Source organism: Bubalus kerabau, chromosome 8 (assembly GCF_029407905.1).
Source record: "Bubalus kerabau isolate K-KA32 ecotype Philippines breed swamp buffalo chromosome 8, PCC_UOA_SB_1v2, whole genome shotgun sequence".
NCBI lineage: Eukaryota > Metazoa > Chordata > Mammalia > Artiodactyla > Bovidae > Bubalus > Bubalus kerabau.
In genome coordinates, this window is record NC_073631.1 from 72,802,122 (window position 1) to 72,818,504 (window position 16,383).

General features: G+C 41.8%; 1 long non-coding RNA gene across 1 annotated transcript; it reads right to left on the bottom strand.

The window, feature by feature from the left end:
• Window positions 1-6,653: 6,653 nt before the first annotated feature.
• Window positions 6,654-13,191, bottom strand: LOC129658577 (uncharacterized). The gene is made up of 5 exons (XR_008717421.1): window positions 12,939-13,191; window positions 9,905-10,010; window positions 9,677-9,729; window positions 7,962-8,040; window positions 6,654-7,034 (listed from the first exon to the last, which is right to left on the bottom strand). It is a non-coding gene; the product is annotated as an uncharacterized LOC129658577 (long non-coding RNA).
• Window positions 13,192-16,383: the final 3,192 nt, after the last annotated feature.

A 16,383-nucleotide genomic window follows, 5' to 3' on the forward strand; every position in this document is an offset into this window, starting at 1 on the left:
CACAAATTATGGTACCCAGCATTAAGGTCCCTGAGGATGGGCCGGGAGGAACAGTTATTTCTCTTCTTGTCTAGTCAAATGCCAATAACCACAGAATCAACTTCAAGGAGGCTGTGTTAGGTCAAGATTTGGGGTGTTTTAGCTTAAGAACTCCTTCTCACATTTTTAATTACATATTTGGCCAGAAATCATACAAATTCCATGCTACCCAAGTGGGGGAAAATGCTTTTCTCTTGCTTCTTAACTGTGAAAGGGGGTGTATGATAGTATGGTTGGAAAGCTAAGTCCCACCCTTTACCAATGGCAGGGTAGCCAACCAATCATGAGCTTGCCCTTCTTATTGTCTCATTTAGCATGAACTCACAGGTTAACAGTTGAAATGAGGCATGGGGTTTAGAGCAACATCTCAAATTCCAGATCCCACATTTACCAACCATAATGATGTGGGCAAGTTACTCACCTCTCTCTGCCTCAGATTCTTTACCTACAGGTGAGGATAACCATATATACCTCTCAGAGTAATCATAAAGATGGAACGAGTCCATGTGTTTGAAGTGTTCAGAACAGTGCCTGGCATATAGCAAGCGCTATATTTGGGTTTGTTGTCCTCGTCACGTCATCATCATCACCATCATCTGTGGATTCCTTTTAGCCATGCAGTCTCCCTTTCTCTTAACTCCAGATACTTGAGAGTAGCTAAATCAGCTCATAGCTGATTGGAATTCTTGGGTTCCTTCTTAAACTTTGTTGTTGGGAGTATAGCTTGGACAACCACCAAGATCTTGACATGATCTAATACAGCTAAAGATGCTCATTCTCTATAAGCCAGCAAAGCTACTCTCAGGCATATACAATGAGGAAATTCTTAGATCTGTGCACCAAGAGACTAGATTGGATTAGAATATTCACAGCCACATGGTTGTAATAACAAAAAAAAGGAGACATTCAGATGGCCATCAACAAGAGGATGGATACATAAGCCTAGAGTATTACTATAACAGAATAACAAACAGTTGTGAGTATGAGTAAATTATGCTACATGTATCAACTTGGACAAATCTCACAAATATAATATTGAGTGAAAAAAGTTAGTCATAGAAGAATATATCTGTATGATTCCATTTACATAGGGTTCAAACATTGGAAAATTTGTCTTTAAACAGCAGGAGAATGATACGCATGAAATCATGATAGTGGTTTACCTTTGGTAGTAAGAGGGGTGTTCTTGGAGTCTCCATGGTAGTAATAATGTATTTTAATTTGGGTGAGAGGTATGTAGACATTTTACTGCAAAGTTTTATAACTCACATAGATTATAAAATTTGTAAGTATTTTAACATTGTATTCAAAAGCTCTTCCACGAAGAAAAAATAAAACCACCACCTTGCTAGTGTCCCGCCCTGTTTCTCTCCTGTGGGGCTCCACACACACTTGTGTGCATGTGCTAAGTTGCTCCAGTCGTGTCTGACTCTTTGTGACCCTATGGACTGCAACCCCCAGGCTTCTCTGTCGATGGGATTTTCTAGGCAAGAATACTGGAATGCATTGCCATTTCCTTCTCCAGGAGATCTTCCCAATCCAGGGATCGAACCAGAGTCTCTTACATCTCTTGCATTGGCAGGCAGGTCCTTTACCACTAGTGCCACCTGGGAAGCCCCACAAACTCATGGCAGCACAAATTTAAGCCAGCCCCAGTTTCTCCTCTTCAGTGCACTGGGGAACTCTGCTGCAGGTATTTTTCTGTTGTTGTTCAATCTCTAAGTCAAGTCCAATTCCTTGTGCAACCCCAAGAACTGTAGCACGCCAGGCTTTCCTGTCCTTGACTATCTCCCTGAGTTTGCTCAAGCTCATGTCCATTGAGTCAGTGATGCCATCCAACCATCTTATCCTCCATCACCCCCTTCTCTTCTTGCCCCCAGTCTTTCAGAGAACCAGGGTAGGGATGTGCAGTAGGGTCTGGTTAGGAAGGTACTCTGCCTCTATTGACATTTTTATTTTCTTAATAGAAGAATGCAATATTATCCCAAAATGACATGGACACCTCATCTTACAAACATTGCTCTGCCCATCGCCTCACAGGCAGGAGGTGAGTTTGCTTTCCCTGTTTGGTAAAGAGGAAATGGAGGCACAAACCACCACACTCCTACCACCTAACTGTGCCAGTCACTCTGCTTCCTTCAGGGGGCTTCTGTTCTGTTGATCCCCAAAGGTGCCTTCAGACACTACCTCTATAAACCATCTGCAAGTTCTTTTGGAGGTAGGAGAGTTATAAATCTTATATTTAAAAAACAATGAGGAGAACGGCACCTTTGGGATTAAAGCCCAACTCTCCTGATTACAAGTTCCATAACTGAACGTCTTCTAAGTGGGATTGAAATCCATCTGCAGTGTTCGTTAGGCACCACATGCAAGCTCAGAGCTGGGGAGAGAGGAGGGAACACTGGAAGCTGGAGCCAGTGGTCCACCTGCAGTAAGGGCACAAAGTCACGGACAAGCGCCACCAACCCCCACCGAGGGCCCCTCCCCGCAGCCACCCAGGGCTCCTCTTGGCATCACGTATTTGTTTCTAAGACTCGGGGATGGGAGAGGAAAGAAAGGAAGGAAAGGAAGCAATTTTTCTTCTTAATAGGTTTGCTCTTCTTGCTCTGGGTGGAATCAATGCAAGTGGGGTTGAACACACTCCCTAACTTTCCCTCCCCTCAACTGCTTCCTTCCATTGTAAATAATTCAGACAGAATAAAATAATCATGTGCTGGTAATTACCACCACCCCCTGCCCCTAAACGAGTGATGACTGCAATGTGGTCTTTCTGGATGTTATGGTGCCCGGGCTGCTAGCAAGTTAAAGCTGGGATGTGTGTGGCACCTGAAGTTGAGGGCAGGAGGGCTGTTGGTTGTTCTCCCTGAGCAGAAGGACAATGAAATGATGCCGCTGTGCTTCCGGGGAAACGGCTGGCATTCTGCTAAGGGGCCTGGAAGCAGCACAATGTAAACCAGCTGCTCTAAAGCAAATTCTCCTTGCTTTTCACCCTAATTTCTAGCTTCATGCATCAGAATAAAGCTTCTATGAGAGGCTCCAAGGCACCCCTACCCTCATCAAGAAAAAGTATGCCTTTTCTCCCAGCTTCACCGCTTCACAGAATTTTTATTTAGTGGGCTTATTTCTTCATGCCCACACCTTGCCACCTGTGTGGGCCTCATTAGCAGGAACCTTTAGGAGAGGAGTAAGCAGTTGTTCTGCTTCAGAATATCAGTAAAGTTCAGGCAGCAATGGCACTAGTTACAATAAGAGAGTGAGCATGTCTCGACCCCGTAGAACAAAGTGGTGGCAACTCACCAAAAAGGGAGGGAGGGGGTCTCCCAAGAAAACTGTGTGTGTGAGCAGTAGCGGGTAAGGGCTGCGTGGTGGAAAGGATGTCATTTGGATAACAGTCATTTACAGGGACTCTCTGCTTAATAATAGTTCCTTCAAAAAAGACGCTCTGCAGACTCATCTCCTTCACAGAGAATTAAAGAAGCTGTAAACAATAACTTTAAAAACAGCATAGATGGGGCTGTTATGATCTCAGCTTGTTACTGACACTCAGCGTGCACGCATGCAAAGTTGCCTCAATCGTGTCCGACTCTTTTGCGACTCTAAGGACTATAGCTTACCAGGTTCCTTTTCCACGGGGTTTCCCAGGCAAGAATACTGGAGTGAGCTGACATGCCCTCCTTCGGGGGATCCTCCCGACCCAGGGATCTAGCTCCCATCTCTCAAGTCTCCTGCATAGGCAGGCAGGTTATTTACCACTAGCACCACCTGGTAAGCCCAATAGTCTTTAAATAAAAAGTTGGACTAAAGAGACTAAATGCATAAACAGGTAGACCAAACCCTGGCTCTTCCTTCTTGCTCTTACCCAGTCCTCTGAGCTGGTGGGGAAGCCTCAAGCAGTGGAGGGAAGTAGCCTTCAAAGCTCGAGGATTCCCCAGGCTGCCTGATACGACGGGAGTAGAAGCTGACCCCTTCTCTCTGGCTGTTTCTCAGGCCAAGGGTGACAGAGGCCACGCGGCTCTCAATCTGACTTGTCCTATGCTGTAGGTACTAGGCACATATGGCTATGCACACATTAATTAATTTTAAATAAGATTTAAAATTCAGTTCCTCATCTCAAGAACACAGCGGCCACACATGGCCAGTGGCCGCCCTAGTGGTCAGAGCAGACACAGAACACTTCTATCATCTTAGAGTTGTACTGGACAAAGCTGCTTTAATACCGGCACACTGTAGAAGAAATGCAGGTGTGCTGACCACCGGGGGGAAGTCTTTCACAAGAGAAGGAACAGGATTCCCAGGGTGACATCATTTCCACATTTGGTGCAACTACTGAAATCAGTAAGTATCCACGGGAAACTGCACAACACCCAGTGTCTTTAAAATCCTATTTCTACATTAGTGAGTCTTAAGATATAATTACAGGACCTTTTCAAGTACTTAATAAGTGTAACCCTCAATTTGGTTAATTTTCCTCTTCCATTGGATGTTCTTAATTACTAGCATAGGGAAGTTTTTGGACAGAGGAAAAAGCATAATCTGGGTGAAATTATTTTCCATATTCTAAGAGAAGAGTAGTGACTGCAATGATAATATGAATTTTTGCATTAAAATATTACAAAATACATCAGGTGGAATAAATTCCAAGATATTAGCATTTGGAGTCACAAAGAGCTGGACACAACTCAACAACTGCACAACAGCCCGCAACCCCTCTGTTCTACCTCAGAGAGAACCAGGGTCAACCCTCAGGTGCTTTGTCTCCCAGCTTCAATCAGGAATCAGGCACTGTGACTGGCTCTGGAGGGTAAAAATGACCCAGACAGCAGATGCACTATCAACCCAGGGAATGGGAAGTACAACAATAGGCTGCCCTAGAAAAGCATCCAGCAGGGAAGGGGCGTGAGCCTGGATGAAGTCTTAACACCATGTGCAAAACTCATTTTTAAATGCCATATTTAAATAACACAAATATTATGGTGCTAGAAGATTTCAGTATGTTTTACTCTAAAAACAGCCCAGACTGTGGAATATTGGTGTACTGCACTTAGCATTACCATCACTGGGGGGAGAGTGGCATTCACATTTCTTGTTCCTATACTTTGAATAAGATCAGAAATTTCAAGAGATTTCTTCTGACATCTAGAGCATCACACATTTGTTTCAAATATTATTCATCTTTTTTAAGGAACTCTGATATTTGACTTGATGTGTGTTCCTCCTGATCTTCCACCTCAGTATCCAGAGATTTACTTGGATCACTTTTTTATTCATCTATTATTTTTTCCTTTGTTCATTTACACAAATGTTTTCCTTTCAACAAAAACATACCAAGCATCTGCTGTATGTAAGGCACTAAGTACAGAGCTGTGGTGGATTCAAAGATGCATCAAAAACCTCTCCAACTAGCAGGCTAGGAAAGACTAGACCTATTCATCTGGTCATCTTCCCAAGTCCTGTTTACAGGGAGAATCGCCATGTGCTGGGCTCTATGTTAGGATCTGATCAACTTTCTTGTAAGATTTCGCAGTCATAAAGGAGAAACAAACAATTAATCTTATAAAGGTGGTACATGACTACACGATGGTTGCTAAAGGGAAGTGTAGGCAAAGAAAGAGTGCTTGGGGGTTTAGAAACAGGGGTGCCCGCTTCCCACCAGGAGAACAGGGTCACTTCCTGAAAAAGGTGCCTTTTGAACTGGATCTTAGAGCTGGAGGCGCACAGGCTGAAAAGGCAGGTCGCAGGGGTTAACGGGGAACCTAAATGTTGACTTGTCTAGAAACTTACTACCCGAATACCATCCCAACTAACAGTGGAATGCAGACTCCAGCACCTGCCTTTATTAATGAAGGGCAGTCACTTTATCCATACTTGTAAATACCTAAGAACCTCTGTCTATTACATCTACTCTGTGATTGGTGCTCCATGTCCCAGGAAATAATTATGTCATCAGTTATAATGCCAGGCAGCCACCAACACCAGAATTCACTTACATTCCAACTTGGTTCTTCTCCTTTCCTTAAATGTTTACCTGATAGTTCAATTCATCTTCAGAGTGATAGATCTTCTACAAAAGCCCCAGGAAGTGAAGGAAAGGATTCGTTCTCACCAGGTAGAAATTTGTAATGCAGGTGGTAAGAAGAACCCTGGACTTGAAGCCAGAAGACAACTTATGCCTGCTATGTCATTTAGCAGCTGGTGACGCTGGGCAAAGCATACACATGCTCTAACCCTCAATTTCTTATCCTTCTATAAAACGGAAGAAGACAAATCATGTATGCCTTCACTCATCTATAAAATACTGGGGAAATAGCAGCTATTACTACATTTAGATAAGAGTTTGGAATTGTTACTGTTATTTCATCATCTGCCAAAAATAAATCTAGAATAACTTTTTCTTTGTGAATAATGCCTTCTTCCTCAACAAAATACTAATTTTCTTTCTAATTTAAAGCTACTCATTCTTCAAAAAAAAATTTTTTATAATCCACATTGATGTGAGTTCTTCCTGCTCTTTTTTATTTTCTCTCTAAGCTTTTGTTGTTTAATTTAGGAAAAGCACAAAGGACTTATTTTCTGATTTAAATTTTGAAACTTATCATGAATTTTTTTATTTCCTACTGTGTGCTTAAATTCATATTTCTTGTCAGGGAGGATATAGATGCAGTACCGGGCATGGGCTCAGACCTCAAAGATATTACAATCTGACTAGTTACTTAAGGTCCTTATGATTGATTAGATTTTTCATCAGAAATATGCACTTTATCCCCCCAACCTCCATGGGAAGAGTGTGCTTCCCTACCCCTCAACTTTGGGCAGGCCAAGTAAACATCTTTAACCAAAAGGAGACATAGGCTGAAGCTTAAAATGTGCTTGTGCGGTGGGGCTTGCCTTCTTGTACTCCTGCCATCATCTGGAGAAAACACTGTCCCAGTGAGCCCCTTGGTCCAAGTCAGGCCAGACCCAGATTCACAGGACGAAGCAGAGCCAATCCAGTCAGCCTGCAGATCCAGGAGAATAAGTGACATAATATAATTCACACAAACTGGTAACCCAAGGCACACAAATTGCAGAATCCAACATTCCACACACTGGGATTGTCCCTGCCTCCCTTGGTAACTGAACCTGTTGATAACACCATAACCTTACTGTATTATTCACGAGAAGAACTGTAAAGAAGGGCCCTACCTGAAGAATGTTGTTTTACTTTTCTGTCATTGAAAGCAATGATTTACTCCAGCTTTGGCCAAAATAAAGCACAACTATGAGCAAAAGCTAAAACTGGCCCAGACTACAAGTTGTGCTCTGCAGTGGAAGTTTCTGGAACTCAAGCAATTATTTTTCCTTTCAGTGCATCCTTCCTTTTCTTTAAATATAATTTGTTACTTTGGAATAACTTTAGACTTACAAAAAGCTGCAAAAGTAGTATAAATGATTCCTATAATCTCTTCTCACAGCTTCCTCTAATGCTATCATTTATTTGGATTTCACCAGTTTTTCTCCTAATGTCCTTTCTCTGTTCCAGAATCCAACACAGACTCCCACAATCCTTTGTCTCCTTAGTCCCTTCAAATTCATGATAGTTCTTTAGTCTTCCTTGGCATTCATGTCCTTGACACTCTTAAAGATTACTGGGCAGTTATTTTTCAGAATGGGTTTGTCTGTCTGATGTTTTTGCATCACTGGAGTGAGGTTATGCATTTTTAGTAAGAATATGGTGATGGTGTGTCCTTCTCAGTGTAGCACGGGGGGCCGGGCAGGGGAGAAACTGTCTTATTACTAGTGATAGTAACCTTAACCTTGATCACTTGGTTAAGAGGGTATCTGATGGGTTTCACCACTGTAAAGTTACTATTTCTCCTTTACAGTTAATAAATATATTGAGAAAGCTACTTTGAAGTTGTACAAATATCTGTTTCTCTTCAAACCTTCAGTGCTGATTTCAGCGTCCATTGGTAGATCTTGTTGCAACCACTGCTATGGCACGTGCTGAACAGCAGATCACACCTGGAATTAGAGGGAAGCAGCTAATGAACCACCCCTTCACTTTCAAATCTCTACTTAACCAGTAATGAGATTTGAACTAAGTGTGCAAAGGGGTAAAAAAGGTCCAGTTCCTGAAACGAAGGTGCCTCCGGCATAATTTCTGGGCTGCTTTGCAGAGTCAACTAAACAGCAGCTGACAGATCTTGCTTAGAAGGCAAAGAGAACAACTGGGACTGCACCCAAGTCCCGTGCTAACCAAGGGGAACAAAGCCATGACATAGACGAGAAAACTGCAGTACTATGTTCAACACAACCAGGGGCTCAACTTGTTCAGCTGGCTACCTTGTTTTTCATTTGTAATTATAGTCACAAAGAGACAGCTTCCTTGCGTGCGACCCTACAGCAGAGCCCCAGACAACATCCTCATTTTCAATAACTCTTCCCCTTTATCTCACTCTGCCTGATGCCTAATAAGCTGATTGCTATTTACTTTGGACCAACAGCTAATCTGTTAATGATTGATTTTAAATTTTTACGGTCATTTGTCTCTGGCAGGACCTGAGACTGCAAAAGGCAGTCCTTTCCTACCTGATGAATTGGCTTTTTCTTTAAGAAAAAAAAAAAGAAAGAAAAAAGAGGAAAAAGATTTAAGTCAAAAGCCTTCATAGTTGCGTTCTGCTGACAAACAACTGACATTCAGTGAGAAATTTCAATGCAAAAAAAAAAAAGAAATGTTAACTCTTCCTCTAAAATTCATCTGCTTTTGAAATAGTCAGCAAATAATAAAAGTGGACATTTTGCTAATGGTGGCATGGGGTAAAGACCCTCTTCCATACGAAGTAAATTGTAATTGTACCATAAATTTGCAGAGCCTGAGATTCTTAATTAACCAAATTGATGCTCATTGTCCAACTGGGATGGGATATCTAAACTAATGTCTTTACTGTCCTTTAAAACGATCTAAATTGCACACCATATGATATGCATATTTTTTGCAGAAAAGTAAATTTTACTTTCAGTGAAAAAAAGAAAAGTCTATTGAATAGACAATGGTTAAACTTGTATCACACAGCAGTGCTCTGCAATTTAATCACTGCTTCTAAAAATGAAACCATAGATAACTACAGTATTCTAAAAAGTAGAGGGAACGCCAGGCATGAAAACACCGAGTGCATTTATAAACATCGCTTCTTCCACAAAGTCAAGCTTGCCTCAGAGATGCCATCTCTAATTTTGTAAATGAACACAACCCCATGGCTAGTATTCCCATCAAATATTTATTAAAACACACCCCAAGACCTCTCATCTCAAAATGGAATTAAACTCATCCAAGTGTCTCTGAAAGATGTGAGCGATTTCAAATGTGAACCAGCATTTCCAAGAAGTGAAAAGGAAGGACACTGGTTCGAAATGATGTTTGGGTACCTGTAAGTGGTAGCAGGTCTTCCTGGAGGGCCAGTGTTATAAATTAGCAGATTCGACATTTTGCAGAGCCTCTAAACGGAAAGGCTCAACTGTGTGAAGGATAAAAGCCCTGATCTTATTAATATTTTAGATCCTGCAAGACAGTGAGGCTCCATCTGCTGTCAGCACTACGTGAGAAAGAACCGAGGCAGAAGGGGGACAGAAACCGCGGCCTCCCAAATGGTCTACTGACCTTCCTGAGAGGCAGATATCATGTGACAGCGATTGCCTATCTCAGCAGACATGCTGGAAAACAGGAGAAAGTGTTAAATATAACCAGGTGGACAGTGATGAATTGACATACTGAAAAATCGAACGCTTCAGTAATCAGCCTAAGGATCTGATATCAACAACATTTTTCAGTTTTGTCCAAATTCATTGAAAGGTGTACTTTAGCAAGTTCACTTCTCATTGGTAAGACCTTTCATCTTTATGCTGCTTTTCTGATTGGATTCTGTGTCATCCTCAGTTTGGGTGGCTCTGCACACAGGAAGCAGACAGACTGTTCACTTGTGAGAGAAGGAGGCCTGGGATAAGCACAGATATAAATGGGTTTTACTCCAACATTAATTAAAGAACTATTAAATATCTATCACAGTGGTTATTTAGAAAGAATTATTAGAGCCATAGTATATGAAAATGCATCAGGTACTGTAAACCTGAAATATTAACATATTGCCTTCTATTTTGCAGTAGGAAGCTTCTATAACTATAATTCTAATTATAGAACTCTAATTAATGTCTACATGGCTTCAGATAACTCCATTAAATCATTGGAATATTTATATTATCCAAAGACAATCTCTATCCATTAGAATAAACAAACCCTTTAAAATAACTTTTAAAAATGCTACTGATAAGCTTTTCTTTTTATGAGACACATAAGTCATATCATTTACTTTAAGGTTTATTCATCTCTGTAGCAGTATTCCAAAATATTCTTTACCTCTAAAACACTTTTTATCCCTGGTACAGATGGATGTAACAAGACTGTCAGCTGAGGTCCTTCCCTCCTTTGAGTGTGAGTGATAGTTGCTCAGTCATGCCTGACTCTTTGCAACCCCATGGACTATAGCCTGCCAGGCTCCTCTGTTTATGGAATTCTCCAGGCAAGATTACTGGAGTGGGTTGCCATTTCCTTCTCCAGGGGATCTTCCCGACCCAGGGATCCTGCATTGCAGGAGAGTCTTCACCATCTGAGCCACCAGGGAAGCCTACTATTAATCTCCTTTGAGATTGAAATAAAAACTTACTCAAGTCTCCAACCCTAATCTTGTGGCAAGTTCAATATTCTTCCCTAGATTTCTGAGAATTCCCAAGGGTTTGTGTTCTCATAGTCACTTCTCTCTCCCCAGTGACTTCTTTGGGATGAGTTCTTGATCTCACTGTCTCTCATCTTTTATAGCTGCCCATACCAACCAAGAATTTGAAGGTAGTCCCTTTTACTTAATTTGTGCCAAAACACCACTCCAGTAAAGTATCTATGTGGAGGAGACTTTGTTTCCTTAAAAGTGTCTCATCAGGTCCCATCATTTGCCGCCACCTCGCGTTCTGCCTTACTTCATCCCTCTCTTCTCTTCTTTCTCCTTTGCTTGCCCCCATTCCCAAATTCCTGTAAACTTATTCCACAGAGCAATTTGCTATCTCTTAGCCTAGCTCCAGACTGTTCAGACTATCTCCTGGGGACCTTATCTTCATAGCCAAATACTTCTATTAAGGTGGCAGACAGTCTCCTCCCTAAAAGGAATTCCTGGCTGGCTCTTAAAATAACAGCATTTTCCTCCAAGCTGCTCATATATTACAAGAGATATGTGACTCATTCCTGCAAACATTCAGGAAAAGAAACACAAAGGACAACTAACTTTGTGATAAGCGCCATAGGAAAGCATCTACAACAGAAGGCCTACAGCAGACAGCAAGATAAGATCAGAACCTGGAGGCAGCTATAACTTGGGAGGCAGGATTCTGAGGCCATCCTGGTTTCAAATTCACCCTGGAAAGGACCAATAAAAGGGTTGATTCATAGATAGCCAGAGGGCGAGGTCCGTGTTGAGCTGGAAATGAGCTTCTAGCTCAATGTCTTCCTAAGACTCTGCGCTCCTGGCTTTTCCCAGATATTTCAGTGTAGGAATACACAAATAGTGTTGTATGTGACTAACTTCCTATTGCAGACTAAGCCAGAACTTAAGATGAGACAATTCCCTGCTGCATGGATGGGTAGAAAGAATTCCAGGAACTGACCAGAAGTCAAATTCTTTCCCTTTACCAGCTTGAATACACAAGATAAAGCATCTTTCCACTACCTATAAGTGTCAAGCCAATCAGAACTATATGGAGATCATTCAACCTGTGACTCACAAACCCACATTAGATCAACAGCCTTAACGGGGTGTTGAAATACCAGATCCAAGAACTCAAATTGAGAGGATGACTTGATTCATTAGCAAATTCAGACACATCCTAACCCCTTTAAAGGTTAAAGGACAATTTAAGCAGAGGAATTTTACCTTAAAATGTTCAAACAGGTTTCTATTCAATGCATTTTTTACTTGCTCTCATAACAAAGAAATTATGACTTCTAAACAGATAATAAAAGTAAGTCAGCTAGGTTCAAACCTAAACAAAATTTTCATTAGTTCAGTGCTGTAAGTGTATATTCAATGTCTACTGTGTTTAACTCAGTAGACTTGCCTCAGTGGGAGGCAAGTGTGAATGCCCATCAGTATACACTGGCATAAAATCATTGCAGATTGCTTGTAGGTGGTGGGAAGGGAATTGAGTAATTTTATCAAAATTTGTTTCAACTCACAGAAACATTTACCAAGCCATAATATGCTGGACAACATTTGCCCATGCACTGAGGAGAAGTTGCATCTCAAGGTCAGTGAAAGAAAATGTCTTGTAATTCATCCAACATTGTCCTTTACATCGTAATAATATTATTCACCCCATGCTTATTGAATTAATATATTTCATATGTGAAAATAAATAGCAAGGGCTTCCCAGGTAGCTCAGTGGTAAAGAATCTGTCTGCCAACGCAGGAGACTCAGGAGACGTGGATTCAATCCCTGGGTTGGGAAGCTAGCCTGCAGAAGGAAACGGCAACCCACTCCAGAATTCATGCCTGAAAAAAACCCCACAGACAGAGGAGCCTGTTGGGTTACAATTCACTGGATCTCAAAGAGTCAGACACGACTGAGCAACTGAGCACACATACAATAAAATCCAAACATTTTCCTTCCTACTGAAAGCCAGGCACCATTATAAAGCTTTATATATGCTAACTCAAATCTACATTACAACAACATTATAGGATAAGGACTATCATTTTTTCCTCTTTACAACAGGGGAAACTGAGGCATGGAGAGACAGTATAATCATCCAAAATCCCACAGATAACAAGTCACCAAACTAGGATTTGAACACAGGCAATGTGGCTGCCCAGGCTTTTTACACTTGACTTGTAGGCCCTCTCCAGCTTCCACCGAATGTGGGTCCACAACTGATCCTCAGCAACTCCACAGTAGCAGCACCAGAAGCAAGAGCTGACTTCTTGTGATCTGATTACCAGTAAATACTTCAGGGTGGAGGACCCAAGAAAATCCCAATAATCCAACCTAACTGCAGGGAGGGCAATAGCCGAATTAAGGGAATTTGCATTACAGAATATTTTAGAATGTACTGGTTTGATTAATTCCAAATGCATATAGTGCTCTTAACCACAAGCCATTAAATGATTCACGTCTAGGTTCCAGTTCAGTTGCTCAGTTGTGTCTGACTCTTCACAACCCCAAGGACTGCAGCACGCCAGGCCTCACTGTCCATCACCAACTCCTGAAGTTTACCCAAACTCACATCCATTGAGTTGGTGATGCCATCCAACCATCTCATCCTCTGTCGTCCCCTTCTCCTTCTGCCTTCAATCTTTCCCAGCATCAGGGTCTCTTCAAATGAGTCAGCTCTTCAAATCAGGTAGCCAAAGTATTGGAGTTTCAGCTTTAGCATCAGTCCTACCAATGAACACTCAGAACTGGTCTCCTTTAGGATGGACTGGTTGGATCTCCTTGCAGTCCAAGGGACTCTCAAGAGGCTTCTCCAACATCACAGTTCAAAAGCATCAATTCTTCGGCTCTAGAGCTTTCTTCACAGCCCAACTCTCACATCCATACATGACCACTGGAAAAACCATAGCCTTGACTAGATGGACCTTCATTGGCAAAGTAATATCTCTGCTTTTTAATATGCTGTCTAGGTTGGTCATAACTTTCTTTCCAAGGAGGAAGCATCTTTTAATTTCATGGCTGCGGTCACCATCTGCAGGGATTTTGGAGCCCCCCAAAAAATAAAGTCAGCCACTGTTTCCACTGCTTCCCCATCTATTTCCCATGAAGTGATGGGACCAGATGCCATTATCTTCATTTTCTGAATGTTCAGTTTTAAGCCAACTTTTTCACTCTCCTCTTTCACTTTCATCAAGAGGCTCTTCAGTTCTTCACTTTCTGCCATAAGGGTGGTGTCTTCTGCATATCTGAGGTTACTGATATTCCTCCCAGCAATCTTGATTCCAGCTTGTGCTTCCTCCAGCCCAGTGTTTCTCATGGTGTACTCTGCATATTAGTTAAATAAGCAGGGTTGACAATATACAGCCTTGACGTACTCCTTTCCCCATCTGGAACCAGTCTGTTGTTCCATGTCCAGTTCTAACTGTTGCTTCCTGACTTGCATACAGGTTTCTCAAGAGGCAGGTCAGGTGGTCTGGTATTCCCATCTCTTTCACAATTTTCCACAGTTTATTGTGATCCACACAGTCAAAGGCTTTGGCATAGCCAATAAAGCAGAAATAGATGTTTTTCTGGAACACTCTTGCTTTTTCCATGATCCAGCGAATGTTGGCAATTTGATCTCTGGTTCCTGTGCCTTTTCTAAAACCAGCTTGAACATCTGGAAGTTCACGGTTCACATATTGCTGAAGCCTGGCTTAGAGAATTTTGAGCATTACTTTGCTAGCGTGTGAGATGAGTACAATTGTGTGGTAGTTTGAGCATCCTTTAGCATTTCCATTCTTTGGGATTGGAATGTTCCAAGGACCTGCTTAAATAAGCAAATAAATACTATTTGTATATGAGGTTTTATATGCCAAAGTACTAAAAATAATTTTTTAAGATTTTTTTTCTTTTGATGTGGACCATTTTTAAAGTCTTTATTGAATTTGTTACAATATTGCTTTTATTGCTTATGTTCTGGTTTTTTGGCTGTGAGACATGTGGGATCTTAGCTTTCCAACTAGGTATCAAAACTTTGTATTGGAAGGCAAAGTCTTAACCATTAGACTCCCAAGGAAGTCCCCTAAAAATAATTCGTTAACACATTCCAAGGAGTATATTCCTTGGACTATTTGATTTCTTTGTGAACCATTTCTCCCATGAAAATGCCAGAGTAGATACTAGCCTGAGCTAGTGCACACTTTGAATTAATGGAGGATGCATTGGTGAGGACATACCGCCACAGTAACAGCGGATCTGCATGTCTAACCTAGTCTGTGAGACGCTGCAACACTGTGAAATGTATCTCGCTCTACTTCATCTTACATTGAGCAGCCCCTTTGTCACAGCCACTTGGCAATCCTGAATATATCTGTATTTGAATCAGGCAGCTGGGTGGGCTACACGCCTCCAACTCTCAACATGCAATTCTCTCTTCAATTCTTAGTGCCAACCCTTAATTTGCATATGACATTAAACACTTAGTTGCTCATGCACTTGTTTGATTAATTTTTGCTTAATCATTCTTTTTTTCCTAAGACTCCAAGGAGGAGGTAAATCCAACACAGCTGACTGCCCGCTGTTATTCCTTTTTTGGGAAAGGCAAGACTCTGTTCAGTTACCTACCCCTCCCACATATTCTGTTGTTGTTGTTGTTGTTGTTGTTGTCGTTGTTCAGTGGCTTCAGTCGTGTCCGACTCTTTGCGACCCCATGGACGGTAGCCTGCCAGGCTCCTCTGTCCATGCGGTGTTCCACGCATGAATACTGAGTGGGTTGCTGCTTCCTTCTCCAGGGGATCTTCCCTGACCAGGCAGCAAACTCCTGCATTGGCAGGTGGGTTCTTTCACTGAGCCACCAGGGAAGCCCCAAGATAACTCAGGACAAATCCTAACTGAGCCCTGTGTGCTAGTGTGTGCCAGTGAGCAAATGTCAGCTGGAGGGTTTTCAGCAAAAGTCAGCTGGAGGGTTTCTGAGTTTCCGAATGCAAACTTATTCAAGGATCAGAGAGGCTCTCCCCATTTCTATTGGATGTTACTTTGTCTAGATGTGATGTCTGGCACCATGGCAGCCATTTATAACCATGAGATCAGCTAGGGTGAAAATGATAGAGCAGAAAAATGAGAAGGACCTGGGCCAGGCACATGTTAGTGAGCAATTAAATTAACCAGCCACAGAACTTCTCTCCTTATAAAGCTCTAGTTGTAGGAAATAACAGATATCCTCACCAGTTTAGCAAGTGAACACTTTGTGTTGCCCAGAGCTGAAAGCATCCTAAAAGAGAGAGCAGGAAATGTGACTGTATAATTCACTTTAATTAATTTGTTCAACACATATTAATTGAGCATTCACTATCCCTAGGCATTGTTCTAGAACTTGGGCATGAGCAATAAATAAAACAGATAAATCCCTGCCCTTATGAACATACATTCTAATGAGGAATTCACTTTGTGCAATGCCTTATATGCTCATCACAGCCCAAAGTGAGAAGAGAAAAGGTATCCAATCCTGGAAGGATGAGAGGAAAGTTGCATTTATTGTGCATCAGGACACTTAATCAAAGGCTATTTCATTCAGTCACTATGGCTGCATGGTAAGCTTGGTGCTATGGCCCCATTTTACAGAAGAAGGTGTTGGGG